The sequence below is a fragment of the Pinus tabuliformis genome, chromosome J (genome assembly GCF_031772625.1).
Source record: "Pinus tabuliformis cultivar Carrire ecotype Pingquan chromosome J, CPIR1, whole genome shotgun sequence".
In the NCBI taxonomy this organism is placed as follows: Eukaryota; Viridiplantae; Streptophyta; class Pinopsida; order Pinales; family Pinaceae; genus Pinus; species Pinus tabuliformis.
In genome coordinates, this window is record NC_142295.1 from 1,452,851,410 (window position 1) to 1,452,870,760 (window position 19,351).

At 31.4% G+C, this 19,351-nt stretch overlaps 1 long non-coding RNA gene across 3 annotated transcripts; it reads right to left on the reverse strand.

The window, feature by feature from the left end:
* Positions 1-2,815: 2,815 nt before the first annotated feature.
* On the reverse strand, positions 2,816-19,032 carry LOC149232846 (uncharacterized). 3 transcript variants are annotated; one of them, XR_016247577.1, is made up of 4 exons: positions 18,693-19,032; positions 18,377-18,556; positions 3,030-3,110; positions 2,816-2,932 (listed from the first exon to the last, which is right to left on the reverse strand). It is a non-coding gene; the product is annotated as an uncharacterized LOC149232846 (long non-coding RNA). The 3 variants fall into 3 exon arrangements; XR_016247576.1 differs by lacking the exons at positions 18,377-18,556; positions 18,693-19,032 and adding exons at positions 6,361-6,540; positions 6,677-6,775; XR_016247578.1 differs by lacking the exons at positions 18,377-18,556; positions 18,693-19,032 and adding exons at positions 6,361-6,554; positions 6,677-6,774.
* Between the last annotated feature and the right edge of the window lie 319 nt (positions 19,033-19,351).

The following is a 19,351-nucleotide window of genomic DNA, read 5'->3' on the forward strand; positions in this document are numbered from 1 at the left end:
ATCAATTAAATATAGTATTAATCATTATAAATGTATATTAATTAATAAAAATAATTCAAATTTATTGTATTAAACCAAAATATAAATGAAAGTTCAACATTTAAGGTTTAACTTTATAGTCATGTGTCTGTTGCATCTCATTATCTTTACGTAAATCTTAAGACATTGATGTGATTTATCACGAAGAGATTCTTTAATCATGAGAGAGAGAAGCCTGCATTATGAGATAATACAAAATAAAATACAAATATTCAAAATTATATCATGCTATATTAATATATATATTGATTTATAATACTTGGGTAAAAATCTATATTGTTGAATTCAACATCAATATCAATTTAATACATCTTTCATCATTTTAAATGTATATTAATTAACAAAAATTAGAATTTATTGAATTAAATCAAAATATAAATTTAAATTCACTTCGTAGTTGTGTATTTTCAAATGCTTATTACTTCATAGTTATTGAAAAAACATATTGAATTAAATATTAATACAAATAAAATACAACAATCAATTTCTTGTGTATGATATTATGTAGGCACAAAATTACTGTGCAAATACAAACGCAAACACAAACATAAAAATGCAATTAACAAATTTATAATACAAAAAAATACAAATATTTAGAATTATATCATAAGATATTGGAATGTATATTCATTGATAATATTTAGGAAAAGAACTATATTATTAAATTGAACATTAATGTCAATTAAATAGAATATTCAAATCAATTTAAAAATATATTTATTAATAGTGCTCGTAAAAAAATCAAATTTATTAAATTAATTCAAAATTAAAATTAAAATACTATTTAATTTCATAGTCATTTATATTTTTGAAATGTATATTAATTAATAATTCTGACATAAAATAATTTTATTAAATTAAATATCAATATAAATCAAAATACAACAGGTAGCTTTTTGCATATGATTTTATGTATACATAAAATTATCAGAAATATACAAACACATAATAATACAATTAATAACAAACATATAATACAAAATCAAAATACAAATACTATTAAAATTAATAGAATTAAGCATTTAACTCATTGTAAGTGTAAATGTTCCATATGTTTATCATTCATAGCCATGATGTCATAATGATTATATTTTTCAAATGTATCATCATATTGTTATGGCTATTTATATTTTCTCAATGTATACCAATTAAAATTTGTAAAATTGAATCAAAGTATAAATTAAAATACAAAAATAAACTTATCTGAAAGGTAACATTCTCATATAACATTGTGTATAAAATTATTGCACAAACACACATAAAAATAAAATACACTTAACAAACACATTATACAAGAAATATACACATTTAAAACACAACATTCCACTCATTTGAAATATAATTTTTACATATCAATTAGTGGTACTTGCAAAAAAGATGTATATATTTTATTAAATTGAACATCAACATAAATTAAAATACAACACTCAACTCATTTGAAATATAATTCCTACATATGATATTATGTGTGTGAAATTATACACATAACAAAAACAAACAAACAAACAAGCACACAAAACAACAAACAAACAAGTACACAATGCAACAAAGAAGAAGTAAACACATATGCAACACAGAAACAAACATTTAAACTTCTATCATCATAAAACATATTGTAATAAATTAACTTTTTAAATATATATTCATTAAATTTATGTAAGAGTAATTTTTAAAATATTATTTTCAATTAAGAATATTTATTTTATTTATGTTATATAAAAAAAGGAATGTATGTGATGAGTTTTTAAAATGTAGAGTGTTTGATGAGGGTTATAAATAATTTATGATTATTATGGTAGTGTCATGTATTTTTGAAATATATTGTGACATTATGAGTTAAAATTGTAAATTGTATTGATTAAAAGAGTTTACAAAATGATTGTATTATTTAAAAGAATTATAAAATTATTTTGAAATATCATTTAATTAACACATCCATTATAAATTTAAAACCTTAACATTAAAACACAAATAATTATAAAATTGATTTTCAAGAAAACACAAAATACAACAAACAAATAAACACACAATACAACAAAGAAGTAAACACATATGCAACACAAGAATAAGCATCTAAACTTCTATCATCATAAAACATCTAATAAAATAACTTTTAAAATGTATATTTAATTAATTTATTTAAGAGTAAATTTTAAAATATTATTTTCAATTAAATATATTTATTTTATTTAAAAAGGAATATTTGTGATGAGTTTTGAAAATGTAGAGTGTTTGATAAGGGTTGTAAAGAATTTATGATTATTGTCATAGTGTCATGTATTTTTGAAATGTATTGGGATATTAGGGGCCATTTAAATTTTTGAAAATTGTAAATTGTATTGATTGAAACAGTGTATAAAATAATTGTATTATTTAAAAGAATTATAACATTATCTTAGATATCAATTAATTAACACATATATTATAAATTTAAAACCATATTGTTAAAATACAAGTAATTATAGAAATGATTTTCAAGACAAGCTAAAAATATATATTAAATTCACAATTAAGTATTAAAATAATATAATTGAAATTTCAACCAAATTTTATCAACATATTTAAACACAATATTATTATTATTTTCCATTATTACTACATGCATTATAGAAAGAAAAAAAATAAAAAAAAATTCTAAAAACACACCCACAAAACATTCCTCACCAATAGCCATGGCCATGGTTTTGATGAGGACACTAGGGAAGGGAAAACCCCCTCCCTCAAAAATAAATACTAATTTTATTAAGGTACAGTTTTGAGTTCTTCTTCAACATGATTTACAAGTAAATAAGTAAAATTATATATCATGACATTACATATCCATCTATCTACTACTAATTTAATATCACATTCCATCTCCTTGTGCTATGATCCCGAGTCATCTTTTATTTTCCTGCATAGAACACAAAAAAAGAAAATCATATTAATAATAAGAAATTTTAATAAACATATTATCAAAATTTATATATTGTTAAAATTTGAAAAATCACCTATCCATCTTTCTACTACTAATTTAATATCACATTCCATCTCCTTGTATTATGAGTGAGTCCGGATCATCTTTTATTCCCCTGCATAAAACCCAAAAAAGAAAAAAATATTAATAATAAGGAATTTTAATAAACTTATTATCTAAATTTTTATAGGGTTAAGATTTGCAAAATCCCCTAAATCAAAAATAAACAAATAAAAACATATATAGATTCATTAGACACATTAATTTAAATTTTAACAATTTAAACCAAAAATGCTAATAGCTATTCATATCTTTATTTGATTTTTGACTTAATTACTTAAATACAGATAATCTAAACCTACAGTAACATAGGTGGTAAATTGCTCAACAATACCCGTCTGGCTACATTAGGTAAAACCTATTGATTTTTTTTACCAAAGAGAGAAATCGTCCATTCCATTTGTATTTTTATTTTTAAAGTACAGTAACAAAAACGACTACTGGCTTGGGTATTAAGGTTAGTTAAGGAGAGAGAACCCGCATTCAATTCAGATATTGAAAGATATGGAAATCATCAAGTCTCAGTGAATAAAAACACTAGTTATGGCATTCCATGAGGAATTAAGCGCCTTTTTCCCCCTAAAGATGAGAATTTCTTGGACGAAACCAGCGAATGAGAAGTTTTTCAAAGATGTGGTCCAACCTTTTTGTGCCTGCCCCGAACCTGCCATAAAGAAATCTCTCGTCGATCTGTTAAGCCGCAGCCGAGGTTCAAAAAGGTGAATTCCGATAGCTTGGCGCTAGATATAGTGAGCGAATTAAAGCCAGTTTCTAAACACGGCGTTGGGAGGACTTAGTTTTTGGATAAAGTTGATCAAGAGAAATGGGTTAAGCCATTTCTCTTTTTATTTTTAAAGTACAGTAACAAAAATTTCAGTGTCTGGTGGATCAAACCGAAATGTCCAGAGAGATGAGCTTTCAAAACAGTTTTACAGCCTTGACCTTGACATATGAAATGTCTGTCTGCTATATGAAGAAACTTGTGGAAAAGGACGGAAGTGTAAATACCTATAACCGAGGCTATCTGTCCCAGAAAAAACATGAAAAAGCAATAATCTGAAATAGAAAGCTGATGGTCAACTTTTGTACAGTCCAGAGAGTAAATAAATCAAAATCCAGCTGAATCAGCTGTAGAGGGTAAGACCTATTGATTTTATATGTAGTTTATTTTAAGATGAGACCTATTGATTTTATATGCACTTTATTTAGTTAGTTACTCTTTAAAACAACTACTATATTAGGAAATATATTACTCTTTAAAAAACAAAGATAATATATTATGATTTCATTCGAAAATCTCTTCGTTTAGGAACCTGTAATTACACCATTGACATTTCATCTAAACTGCAGGAATCGTGTTGAAGGCAACGAGCTGAACACAACAAGTTGAAAAAACAGAAAGAATAAGAAACTGGAACCAGAGCTTGTTGTATACTCTGTTGCTTCAGTGGTTTACCTTGCAGTAGGATAAGTAGTTCATGCAATTAATCCAAACAAATACATACACAAAGATGCAGTTCCAAGACCTAGTGGTGAAGATTATGAGTTTCTTGCAGTGGAGCAAGTAGTTGATGCAGTTAATCCAAACAAAAACATACAGAGAGATGCAATCCCAAAAACTGGTGATGAAGATTAGGATTCAGATGTTTGTGACTGGGATAGAGATTGAGAAGAATATCATGTCCCATAACCAGTTTTTTTATTTCTTGGATGCCCTTAGACCTGGCAGTAAGTAAGACAAAGGAAGTCCGATATTGGTGATGCAACTTCTTGAGATTCGATATTGGTGATGCAACTTCTTATTCGTATCTATGTCTCATCTAAAGTCTAGGAATAGTGTTGTAGTGCAACCTCTCACCGGCCAAAGGTAATGACCGTTGTACAACAACAGGTCTTATCAGATATTCTCACAACCAATCATTTGTTTATGGTTATATAGATTCAAAAACTATGAGGGAAACTGAGACGTGCTCTAATCTTCTTCGGCTTACATGAATTGATGTATAGCATCACACAAAAGTTTGTGGATGCTATGCACTGCTTCAGCAAAAGAATTTCTCCATGCGACGCACTGTGGATCTCGGTGATAAACCCTGACCCAATACACTTGCCAGCTCTGTGGCCTTCTGATGACACAAACTCGTTAAGGTCAGCCACGAATCTGGGTTTAAAATATTTCCTTGGTGTGCCACAGGAAATGGCACACCAAGGGATTTCATAGCCACTAATCTCATATTGCACCCAACTCTTTCAATTGGCCTCTAAATTATGCTTTAATGCCTAATGTCATATCAAGGGCCTTCAGTGCAACACCTACAGCCTCAGAAAGTGGATTTTCTTATCCAATAACAAGAGCTGCGAACAAAATTGTCCACTATTGAAGTGAAATACAGGATATAAGGGGGATCGTTAATGCCCCACTATAATCTCAACCCCAAATAGTTGCCAAGGTCTTCACCAGGAAAACCAGTCTTCTTAGTGAAAAGGTTATGCCCATATGTACCTAGGTCCTAGCTGATTCAGGTTCATCAGCTTTTACTTCATATAATTAATTTATTCGATCCTAGCTGATAGATTTAAAGTTATGCTAAAATTCACTTAAGTCATCAATATTTTAGCTGAAGCAGGACAAGGGGCTCCGCAACATAGAATCAACCCCGTCGGCACCATCCAGGACCAGCCACAAAATAAGCTAATGTGCCAGGAACGAAAGAAGCAAGGGTAGCTAGTAGAGAAGCAACATGAATGGCACTTGTTGTATATTCTATTGCTTCACTGGTTTGCCCAACAGTAGGAGGAGTAGTTCATGCAAACAAATACATAGAGAGAAATGCAGTTCCAAAAACTCCTTATGTACAGAGCATAAGAAACAAACCCTAAATAAGGGGAGCACTCCACTCCACATAATCAATCAGGTAAAGCCAAATCACTACCTGAACAACGAAGGGTTTAATGGAATTGTCTGTAAAGCATGACAAGGGACTCCCCCTGCAGCTGGAAGCGGATTGGCCTCCCCGATACCCTACCCCTGCTAACGCCTGATGTATTATGTTCAAATGCAAAAGGGTAGCAATAGAGAAATTATGTTCCAATGCAATTGGGTAGAAAGCTGAAGAACCACGGCCGGGGAATATAATAATTTCCTAAATACTTAACAAAAACTAAGAAAGTAAAAAATAAACACAGGTTCATTTTAAATTTGGTATACCCATGAATTTTAATCTTTATCATCACTCTATAAATGTAAACTTGAGGTCAAATACTATACCTTCTTTAAAAACTAGTTGCAGAAATTAAAAGCTTACTTGCAACAGCAAAATTCTGTTTCTGCTGTTAGGATCAGGGCTGGGTTCGCTAACAGAAATATTTCCTCTGCCCTAAAACCCCGCCTCCGTGTTTTCTCCTCTGGCCCGAAAGTTCTGGCTCTTTCTCCTCTGGCCCGAAAACTCTGGCTCTGATTCTCCTCCAGACCTGGAACTCTGCCCCTGGATTAAAATACCTTACACATTTATTACAGAATACATATATTATTACAATTCAAACATAGATCAGGCCCGTAAACTCTGCCGCTGGAACATAATTGTTACAGAATACATGCATGAGTAATGAAACATAGATTACCTCTTCTTTCAATCTGCTAATTTCATCCTACTTCGTATCATAGCTTCATATCCTCCTCTCACATATCAAAACCCAACAAAATATAAAATAACCCTCACTCTAAAAACCGAAGCATTATGGAGGGATGTTGGAACCAAGTTTCTACACCCTAAGATGGTCATGATGTCGGTTTATACCCCTTTCCCCTGATTTTGCGCAGGTCGCTAAGTCTTAGGGCTCTATCAATATACCCTCTATTCCACCCTTTAGTACCTCCATGAAGGAGTATGATTGACCTTCCCGCAGCCCTAACCTACGGTTCATGTACTTTTGCAAAGCTATGGCAATGTATTGTATAGGTTCCCAAGTTATCTCAAGTGTTTTAATCTTACTGATCAATTACAGTTAATGTCATGTAAACTAATATCTTTACTTGCATTCAATTAACAGATATAATCACATACATTCGCACATCAAATAAACAGTGTAAAATAAACCCAAAATGCAATATAATCATATGCATTAACAGAGACTAAATACATAGTAATTGCAAAATACTTCTCTTTATTGATATCTTCCAGCATAATACAAATTCTATCCACCCTACGAACATAGTTGTAGGGGTCCATGCACTTAGCTGCGAACTTCCACCCTAGGCCTCTATGCACTCAGCTGCAGAGCCTCTACCTACGCTAAGACCCAAAACACTTAGACTTCTCTACCAAAACTTCCAAAGCTTCATTATTGTCTAACTGCCTAGAGATTACTTACCTAGCAGACCATGGGTAGATCTCTACAACCGACTTGACACTTTAAAAAATAAGGACGAACAACCCTTTATGAATCTTGACACCTTCACGCTCCGCAACCACAAAATGTGGAGACTTTACAACTTTATTACAAACTTGTCCCAAGACATGGGATTTTAGCCCCAAAACTCCTCTTGGGGGAACCCGTTCCCAATAGATCTTCAAGTCATTCTTCCACTCATCATCAATTTTTGGATGACACTTTGCTAATGGGCACTCCCACTGTCAAGGAAGTGGCAACCTTAAATCGCATCCTTACTACATACTCTAATTCATCTAGAACTTCCATTAACTTAGCCAAATCCCAAATATTTTTCTTCAACACTCCACGGGTTATTCAAACTCACATGTTTAGGCCTCTTAGTTTTCAAAAGAGCTTCATTTTGGCCAAATATCTCGGTGTCTCTCTCACTAACTACCCTCTTAGGAAAATCACTTGGGAGAATCTTCTTCAAAAATTTGAGGCTCATCTTTCCTGCTGGACCTTCTACTTATTAAATTTGGCAGGGTGCTTCACCCTCCTCCAATCAATTCTTCAATCCTTACCTATTTATCTCTTATCCATTTTCTCTTCTCTAAAGGTCATTCTAAAAATATACAAAACATTTAGCGATTCTTCCACTTGTTGGGTGCTGAGAGAGAAAAAAATGTGGGCTCTCACTACATGGGACGAACTTTGCCAACCAAAGCTTGAAGGTGGATTTGTACCAAGAGATCCAAAAACACTTAGTAAAGCACTCAACACAAAAAAATGGTAGATATTGATCAATAATCCATAAGCCCTCTCGTGTAAGATGTGGAGACACAAATACACCCCAAGCATTCAAGAATTACAACTCTAATTGATAGGTAATATCAAAGGTTCACGTATTTTGAATTTTTCCTGGGAACACAAAATATCATCAAAGAGTGTATCTTTTGGGAAGTAAGAAATGGTTAAAGCATGTTATTCTCAGAGGATTATTGGCACTAATGGCTAAAATTGTCCTATAAAAATCATCTCAATCCTATCAAATACTCTCTTCTTGCCCAAGGACTAACCTTTTTTTTTACTACTATGGCTCTTCTTCCTCTCATTCTTCTTAGTGATGCAGCTGAATAGATTGTACCAATTTGTTAGAGTTGGGTTCCTATTCTAGTTGATCAAAAAAATATTGTTAAAGGAGGAACATATATTCTTCATTGTGTACGCTAACATAAAGGAAATTTCAGCCTCTCATAAGCTTGTAGCCTCCTTTCCCCTAATAATCCAAATGAATATTGTAGCATGTGGGAAAAGCTATGGTATCTCAGACATTGACCTAAAACTGCCCTCTTCTTATATATTTTATTTTGGAACAAAACTCTTACTTGGGACAAGATTCAACCTCATGGATTCTATGAAATTTCAACCTACTCCCTCAACCTCTCTAATTTTAAATCTAGTAATCACCTCTTCAACAACAATAGTTACATTGCTTCCCTCTTACACAATATTTCCATCCTATTCCATCAATCTGATCGCAATCCTAACAGTATCACCTCTACTTTGCATTCATGTTTAGCCTCTTCCTTTATTAATCCCATCACAATAAATTTTGGTACAAGCTCCCACGTTTCCTTCTCTAGAACACTCCAAAAGAGAAATAGTTTTCAAAAACAACACTATCTCTTTTCACAATCTTTAACAAATTATTCTCAACAACCCAAGGAAATCAAATATTTTTCTTTCTTGGGTTGATAAGGATTGGGTTTGTAATCATACTGAAATATTATCCTCTCCTCCTTGGCATTCTCTCCTCATCTCTCCTCTTGTGTCTTTTCACCTCCCCCCTCCTCTCCCTCTAGCGTTACCTATTGGTCTCCCCCTCACATTGACTTCATCAAACATAATTTTGATGATACCTCTAAAGGGAATTTTGGTCTAACTAGCTATGGAGATTTCTTAGACAATGCACACATTCAAATCACTCACATATATGTGGGAGAAATCATTCACACTACCAACATTGTTTCAAAAATTTAAGCACTTGAATAAGGCCGCTTCATGGCCATAAGAAAGTGTTACTCCAAGTTCATCATGGAGGGAAATTTGAAAAAAATAATAAACATATTTCAAAGAATCCAATGTGGTTCTAACCCATCCCAAGAAACCAATAACTTGAGATTGGGAGCTCGAGTAACAAACATACTAGAGCTCCTAATTCAAATTCCTACCACCCTCCTCTCTCATGTTCATCAGGAGGGAAATAAATTGACTAACCATCTGGCTAATCATGACCCCAATCTAAGTGCTTCATTGATATATCTGGATAGGGATCAAGGCATTCTTGACTCCCTCCTCTCTTAATGTGAGAATTAGGACGCATTCAAATCACTCACATATATGTGGGAGTAATCGTTCACACTACCAACATTGTTTCACAAATTTAAGCACCTGAACAAGGCCTCTTCATGGCCATAGGAAAGTGTTACTCCAAGTTCATCGTGGAGGGAAAATTGAAAACAATAATAAAGATATTTCAAAGAATCCAATGTGGTTCTAACCCATCCCAAGCAGCCAATAACTTGAGATTGGGAGTTCAAGTAACAAACATAGTAGAGCTCCTAAATCAAATTCCCACCACCTTCCTCTCTCATGTTTGTGAGGGAAATAAATTGGCTAACCATCTGCCTAATAATGACCCCAATCTAAATTGATTCATTGATAGATTTGGATAGGGAGCAAGGCATTCTTGACTCCCTCCTCTCTCAATGTTGGAATTAGGACACATTCAAATCACTCCCATATATGTGGGAGTAATCGTTCACACTACCAACATTGTTTCAGAAATTTAAGCACTTGAATAAGGCCTCTTCATGGCCATAGGAGAGTGTTACTCCAAGTTCATCATAGAGGGAAATTTGAAAACAATAATAAAAATATTTCAAAGAATCCAACGTGGTTCTAACCCATCCCGAGCAACCAATAACTTGAGATTGGGAGCTCAAGTAACAAACATAGTAGAGCTCCTAATTCAAATTCCTGCCACCCTCCTCTCTCATGTTCGTTAGGAGGGAAATAAATTGGCTAACCATTTGCCTAATCATGACCCCAATCTAAGTGCTTCATTGATATATCTGGATAGGGAGCAAGGCATTCTTGACTCCCTCCTCTCTCAATGTTAGAATTAGGACAAAATAAGCTTTAGCCCCCTCCCTCTCACCCCGCGCCCCCCCCCCCCCCACCCCCCCCCCCCACCCCCCCTCTCCCTCTAGCCCTACCTATTTGGCCTCCCCCTCACATTGACTTTATCAAACAAAATTTTGATGATGCCTCTAAAGGGAATCTAGGTCGAACTAGCTATGGAGATTTCTTAGACAATGCACACATTTAAATCACTCACTTATATGTGGGAGAAATCATTCACACTACCAACAATGTTTCAGAAATTTAAGCACTTTAATAAGGCCTCTTCATGGCCATAGGAAAGTGTTACTCCAAGTTCATCATGGAGGGAAATTTGAAAAAAATAATAAACATATTTCAAAGAATCCAATGCAGTTCTAACCCATCCCAAGCAACCAATAACTTGAGATTGGGAGCTCAAGGAACAAACATACTAGAGCTCCTAATTCAAGTTCCTACCACCCTCCTCTCTCATGTTCGTGAGGAGGGAAATAAATTGGCTAATCATTTGGCTAATCATGATCCTAATCTAAGTGCTTCATTGATAGATCTCGATAGGGATCTAAGGCATTCTTGACTCCCTCCACTCTCAATGTTAGAATTGGTACAAAATAAACATTAACCCCCATCCCACCCCCACAACTGTTGCACGTCCCCTCTGACTCTGATATAATGGACGTCCCTCAAAATAAATGCTCCATTGAGTGAGCCATTTGGCAGGTTATTGGCCTCTTTATCATGTGAAAAGATCAAAGCAATAGGCAATGTAAGCTCTTAAAATTAAAATAATATTGAACCTTTTATATATAATATTTTTGATGTATTAAATTATAAACACATAGAATTATATCATAAAATATTGAAATGTTGATCCACAAAAAAATTCATTATGTTAAATTGATCAATATAAATGAATTACAAGATTTAACTTCAAGGTTTTCTATAATGTATATTACCTAATAAATTAAATAATAATAATTTTGTTAAATTAAAGATCAATATAAATTAAAATACAATTTTCAACTTATTGCATATAATATTATGTATGCATAAAATTATGACATACATACAAATACAAAAATATATACAAAATAAAAACACATTATACAAAATAAAAATAAAAATATTTAGATTTAGATTACAAAATATTAAAATGTATAATGATTGATAATATGTGGGAAAAAAAACTTATATTATTAAATTCAAAATCAATATCAATTAAATACACCATTAATCATTATAAATGTATATTAATTAATAAAAATAATTCAAATTTATTGTATTAAACCAAAATATAAATGAAAGTTCAACATTTAAGGTTTAACTTTATAGTCATGTGTCCGTTGCATCTCATTATCTTTACGTAAATCTTAAGACATTGATGTGATTTATCACGAAGAGTTTCTTTAATCATGAATGAGAGAAGCCTCCATTATGAGATAATAAAAGACATGTAATACAAAATAAAATACAAATATTCAAAATTATATCATGCTATATTTATATATATATTGATTTATAATACTTGGGTAAAAATCTATATTGTTGAATTCAACATCAATATCAATTTAATACATCATTCATCATTTTAAATGTATATTAATTAACAAAAAATTAGAATTTATTGAATTAAATCAAAATATAAATTAAAATTCACTTCGTAGTTGTGTATTTTCAAATGTATATTACTTCATAGTTCTTGAAAAAACATATTGAATTAAATATTAACACAAATAATAATACAACAAACAATTTCTTGCATATGATATTATGTAAGCACAAAATTACTGTGCAAATACAAACGCAAACACAAAGATAAAAATGCAATTAACAAATTTATAATACAAAAAAATACAAATATTTAAAATTATATCATAAGATATCCGAATGTATATTCATTGATAATATTTAGGAAAAGAACTATATTATTAAATTGAACATTAATGTCAATTAAATAGAATATTCAAATCAATTTAAAACATATATTTATTAATAGTGCTCGTAAAAAAATCAAATTTATTAAATTAAATCAAAATTAAAATTAAAATACTATTTAATTTCATAGTCATTTATATTTTTGAAATGTATATTAATTAATAATTCTTACATGAAATAATTTTATTAAATTAAATATCAATATAAATCAAAATACAACATGTAGCTTTTTGCATATGATTTTATGTATACATAAAATTATTAGAAATATACAAACACGTAATAATACAATTAATAACAAACATATAATACAAAATCAAAATACAAATACTATTAAATGGAACATCAATATTAATAGAATTAAGCATTTATCTCATTGTAAGTGTAAATGTTCCATATGTTTATCATTCATAGCCATGATGTCATAATGATTATATTTTTCAAATGTATCATCATATTGTTATGGCTATTTATATTTTCTCAATGTATACCAATTAAAATTTGTAAAATTGAATCAAAGTATAAATTAAAATACAAAAATAAATTTATTTGAAAGGTAACATTCTCATATAACATTGTGTATAAAATTATTGCACAAACACACGTAAAAATAAAATACACTTAACAAAAACATTATACAAGAAATATACACATTTAAAACACAACATTCCACTCATTTGAAATATAATTTTTACATATCAATTAGTGGTACTTGCAAAAAAGATGTATATATTTTATTAAATTGAGCATCAACATAAATTAAAATACAACACTCAACTCATTTGAAATATAATTCCTACATATGAAATTATGTGTGTAAAATTATACACATAACAAAGACAAACAAACAAACAAATACATAACACAACAAACAAACAAGCACACAAAACAACAAACAAACAAGCACACAATGCAACAAAGAAGAAGTAAACACATATGCAACACAAAAACAAACATTTAAACTTCTATCATCATAAAACATCTTGTAATAAATTGACTTTCTAAATATATATTTATTAAATTTATGTAAGAGTAATTTTTAAAATATTATTTTCAATTAAAAATATTTATTTTATTTATGTTATATAAAAAAAGGAATGTATGAGTAATTTTAAAAATATTATTTTCAATTAAGAATATTTATTTTATTTATGTTATATAAAAAAAGGAATGTATGTGATGAGTTTTTAAAATGTAGAGTGTTTGATGAGGGTTATAAATAATTTATGATTATTATGGTAGTGTCATGTATTTTTGAAATATATTTTGACATTATGAGTTAAAATTGTAAATTGTATTGATTAAAAGAGTTTACAAAATGATTGTATTATTTAAAAGAATTATAAAATTATTTTGAAATATCATTTAATTAACACATCCATTATAAATTTAAAACCTTAACATTAAAACACAAATAATTATAAAATTGATTTTCAAGAAAACACAAAATACAACAAACAAATAAACACACAATACAACAAAGAAGTAAACACATATGCAACACAAGAATAAGCATCTAAACTTCTATCATCATAAAACATCTAATAAAATAACTTTTGAAATGTATATTTAATTAATTTATTTAAGAGTAAATTTTAAAATATTATTTTCAATTAAATATATTTATTTTATTTAAAAAGGAATATTTGTGATGAGTTTTGAAAATGTAGAGTGTTTGAGAAGGGTTGTAAAGAATTTATGATTATTGTCATAGTGTCATGTATTTTTGAAATGTATTGGGATATTAGGGGCCATTTAAATTTTTTAAAATTGTAAATTGTATTGATTGAAACAATCTATCAAATAATTGTATTATTTAAAAGAATTATAACATTATCTTAGATATCAATTAATTAACACATATATTATAAATTTAAAACCATATTGTTAAAATACAAGTAATTATAGAAATGATTTTCAAGGCAAGCTAAAAATATATATTAAATTCACAATTAAGTATTAAAATAATATAATTGAAATTTCAACCAAATTTTATCAACATATTTAAACACAATATTATTATTATTTTCCATTATTACTACATGCATTATAGAAAGAAAAAAAAAAAAAAATTCTAAAAACACACCCACAAAACATTCCTCACCAATAGCCATGGCCATGGTTTTGATGAGGACACTAGGGAAGGGAAAACCCCCTCCCTCAAAAAAAAATACTAATTTTATTAAGGTACAGTTTTGAGTTTTTCTTCAACATGATTTACAAGTAAATAAGTAAAATTATATATCATGACATTACATATCCATCTATCTACTACTAATTTAATATCACATTCCATCTCCTTGTGCTATGATCCCGAGTCATCTTTTATTTCCCTGCATAGAACACAAAAAAAGAAAATCATATTAATAATAAGAAATTTTAATAAACATATTATCTAAATTTATATATTGTTAAAATTTGAAAAATCACCTATCCATCTTTCTACTACTAATTTAATATCACATTCCATCTCCTTGTATTATGAGTGAGTCCGAATCATCCTTTCTTCCCCTGCATAAAACCCCAAAAAAAAAATATTAATAATAAGGAATTTTAATAAACTTATTATCTAAATGTTTAGATGGTTAAAATTTGCAAAATCCCCTGAATCAAAAATAAACAAATAAAAACATATATAAATTCATTAGACACATTAATTTAAATTTTAACAATTTAAACCAAAAATGCTAATTATTTGATTTTTGACTTAATTACTTAAATACTGATAATCTAAACTTACAGCAACACAGGTGGTAAATTGCTCAACAATTTACGATTTTACCAAAGAGAAATCATCCATTCCATTTGTATTTTTATTTTTAAAGTACAGTAACAAAAACGACTACTGGCTTGGGTATTAAGGTGAGTTAAGGAGAGAGAACCCGCATTCAATTCAGATATTGAAAGATATGGAAATCATCAAGTCTCAGTGAATAAAAACACTAGTTATGGCATTCCATGAGGAATTAAGCGCCTTTTTCCCCCTAAAGATGAGAATTTCTTGGACGAAACCAGCGAATGAGAAGTTTTTCAAAGATGTGGTCCAACCTTTTTGTGCCTGCCCCGAACCTGCCATAAAGAAATCTCTCGTCGATCTGTTAAGCCGCAGCCGAGGTTCAAAAAGGTGAATTCCGATAGCTTGGCGCTAGATATAGTGAACGAATTAAAGCCAGTTTCTAAACACGGCGTTGGGAGGACTTAGCTTTTAGAAAACAGGGGTTAGGGTGATGCTTCTTTTCTGGATTACGGATCAACGGGAAGCTAGTGTCTGTTGAACAACTATGCAGCACCACACTACTTAGCAGCAGCTTCGCTAAAGAAAGATAATAACTATTTGCTAACAACGCTCAGCTAGAACTCAAATGGGTTAAGCCATTTCTCTTTTTATTTTTAAAGTACAGTAACACAAATTTCAGTGTCTGGTGGATCAAACCGAAATGTCCAGAGAGATGAGCTTTCAAAACAGTTTTACAGCCTTGACCTTGACATATGAAATGTCTCTCTGCTATATGAAGAAACTTGTGGAAAAGGACGGAAGTGTAAATACCTATAACCGAGGCTATCTGTCCCAGAAAAAACATGAAAAAGCAATAATCTGAAATAGAAAGCTGATGGTCAACTTTTGTACAGTCCAGAGAGTAAATAAATCAAAATCCAGCTGAATCAGCTGTAGAGGGTAAGACCTATTGATTTTATATGTAGTTTATTTTAAGATGAGACCTATTGATTTTATATGCACTTTATTTAGTTAGTTACTCTTTAAAACAACTACTATATTAGGAAATATATTACTCTTTAAAAAACAAAGATAATATATTATGATTTCACTAGCAAATCACTAGATAATATATTATGATTTCATTCGAAAATCTCTTCGTTTAGGATCCTGTAATTACACCATTGACATTTCATCTAAACTGCAGGAATCGTGTTGAAGGCAACGAGCTGAACACAACAAGCTGAAAAAACAGAAAGAATAAGAAACTGGAACCAGAGCTTGTTGTATACTCTGTTGCTTCAGTGGTTTACCTTGCAGTAGGATAAGTAGTTCATGCAATTAATCCAAACAAATACATACACAAAGATGCAGTTCCAAGACCTAGTGGTGAAGATTATGAGTTTCTTGCAGTGGAGCAAGTAGTTGATGCAGTTAATCCAAACAAAAACATACAGAGAGATGCAATCCCAAAAACTGGTGATGAAGATTAGGATTCAGATATTTGTGACTGGGATAGAGATTGAGAAGAATATCATGTCCCATAACCAGTTTTTTTTATTTCTTGGATGCCCTTAGACCTGGCAGTAAGTAAGACAAAGGAAGTTCGATATTGGTGATGCAACTTCTTGAGATTCGATATTGGTGATGCAACTTCTTATTCGTATCTATGTCTCATCTAAAGTCTAGGAATAGTGTTGTAGTGCAACCTCTCACCGGCCAAAGGTAATGACCGTTGTACAACAACAGGTCTCATCAGATATTCTCACAACCAATCATTTGTTTATGGTTATATAGATTAAAAAACTATGAGGGAAACTGAGACGTGCTCTAATCTTCTTCGGCTTACATGAATTGATGTATAGCATCACACAAAAGTTTGTGGATCAGCAAAAGAATTTCTCCATGCGACGCACTGTGGATCTCGGTGATAAACCCTGACCCAATACACTTGCCAGCTCTGTGGCCTTCTGATGACACAAAACCCGTTAAGGTCAGCCACGAATCTGGGTTTAAAATATTTCCTTAGGTCGCCACAGGCTCTCATATTGCACCCAACTCTTTCAATTGGCCTCTAAATTATGCTTTAATGCCTAATGTCATATCAAGGGCCTTCAGTACAACACCTACAGCCTCAGAAAGTGGATTTTCTTATCCAATAACAAGAGCTGCGAACAAAGTTGTCCACTATTGAAGTGAAATACAGGGTATAAGGGGGATCGGTAATGCCCCACTATAATCTCAACCCCAAATAGTTGCCAAGGTCTTCACGAGGAAAACCAGTCTTCTCAGTGAAAAGGTTATGCCCATATGTACCTAGGTCCTAGCTGATTCAGGTTCATCAGCTTTTACTTCATATAATTAATTTATTGGATCCTAGCTGATAGGGTTAAATTTATGCTAAAATTCACTTAAGTGATCAATATTTTAGCTGAAGCAGGACAAGGGGCTCCGCAATATAGAATCAACCCCGTCGACACCATCCAGGACCAGCCACAAAATAAGCTAATGCGCCAGGAACGAAAGAAGCAAGGGTAGCTAGTAGAGAAGCAACATGAATGGCAGTTGTTGTATATTCTATTGCTTCACTCGTTTGCCCAACAGTAGGAGGAGTAATTCATGCAAACAAATACATAGAGAGAAATGCAGTTCCAAAAACTCCTTATGTACAGAGCATAAGAAACAAACCCTAAATAAGGGGATCCACTCCACATAATCAATCAGGTAAAGCCAAATCACTACCTGAACAACGAAGGGTTTAATGGAATTGTCTGTAAAGCATGACAAGGGACTCCCCTGCAGCTGGAAGCGGATTGCCCTCCCCGATACCCTACCCCTGCTAACGCCTGATGTATTATGTTCAAATGCAAAAGGGTAGCAATAGAGAAATTATGTTCCAATGCAATTGGGTAGAAAGCAGAAGAACCAGGGCCGGAGAATATAATAATTTCCTAAATACTTAACAAAAACTAAGAAAGTAAAAAATAAACACAGGTTCATTTTAAATTTGGTATACCCATGAATTTTAATCTTTATCATCACTCTATGAATGTAAACTTGAGGTCAAATACTATACCTTCTTTAAAAACTAGTTGCAGAAATTAAAAGCTTACTTGCAACAGCGAAATTCTGTTTCTGCTGTTAGGATCAGGGCTGGGTTCGCTAACAGAAATATTTCCGCTGCCCTAAAACCCCGCCTCCGTGTTTTCTCCTCTGGCCCGAAAGTTCTGGCTCTTTCTCCTCTGGCCCGAAAACTCTGGCTCTGATTCTCCTCCAGACCTGGAACTCTGCCCCTGGATTAAAATACCTTACACATTTATTACAGAATACATATATTATTACAATTCAAACATAGATCAGGCCCGTAAACTCTGCCGCTGGAACATAATTGTTACAGAATACATGCATGAGTAATGAAACATAGATTACCTCTTCTTTCAATCTGCTAATTTCATCCTACTTCGTATCATAGCTTCATATCCTCCTCTCACATATCAAAACCCAACAAAATATAAAATAACCCTCACTCTAAAAACCAAAAGAACCTTCATACTTGCCAACAAAATTCAGAATCAAAAAAAATAACACAGGGAAAAAATAAAATACTAGAACAGTGAAAAAAATCACAACACAGCAATACGAAACAATTCAGAACAAAACAATAGACATGGCCATGCCTAACACGACACAACACAAGACAAGAGAAGAGAGAAAAACAAGTTCAATGGATTACTCGCAAACAAACACCAAAAATATCTCCACTGCCCAATGCCGCTCTCTCCTCGTTTAACAAAGGCCGCTTCTCTAACATACATTTGAATTTAATGGCAGATATTATATGCAGTTTTCCTTAAACTTTTAAATCCGAGGGTGACAGGCTGGCGTAGTACCATAGGCAAAGGAGGGAGGGTGACAGGCTGGCGTAAGAACCGTTAGGCAAAGGAGGGAGGGTGATGATGGTATGTTTGAATTTTTTTTGAAATGGACAGTTTTTTGAAATGGACAGTTAATTTTATAAAATAATAAATCTTTTTTATTATGTTATTTTTAATATTTAAGTTCAATTTTATTAATAATTTAATTTCAAG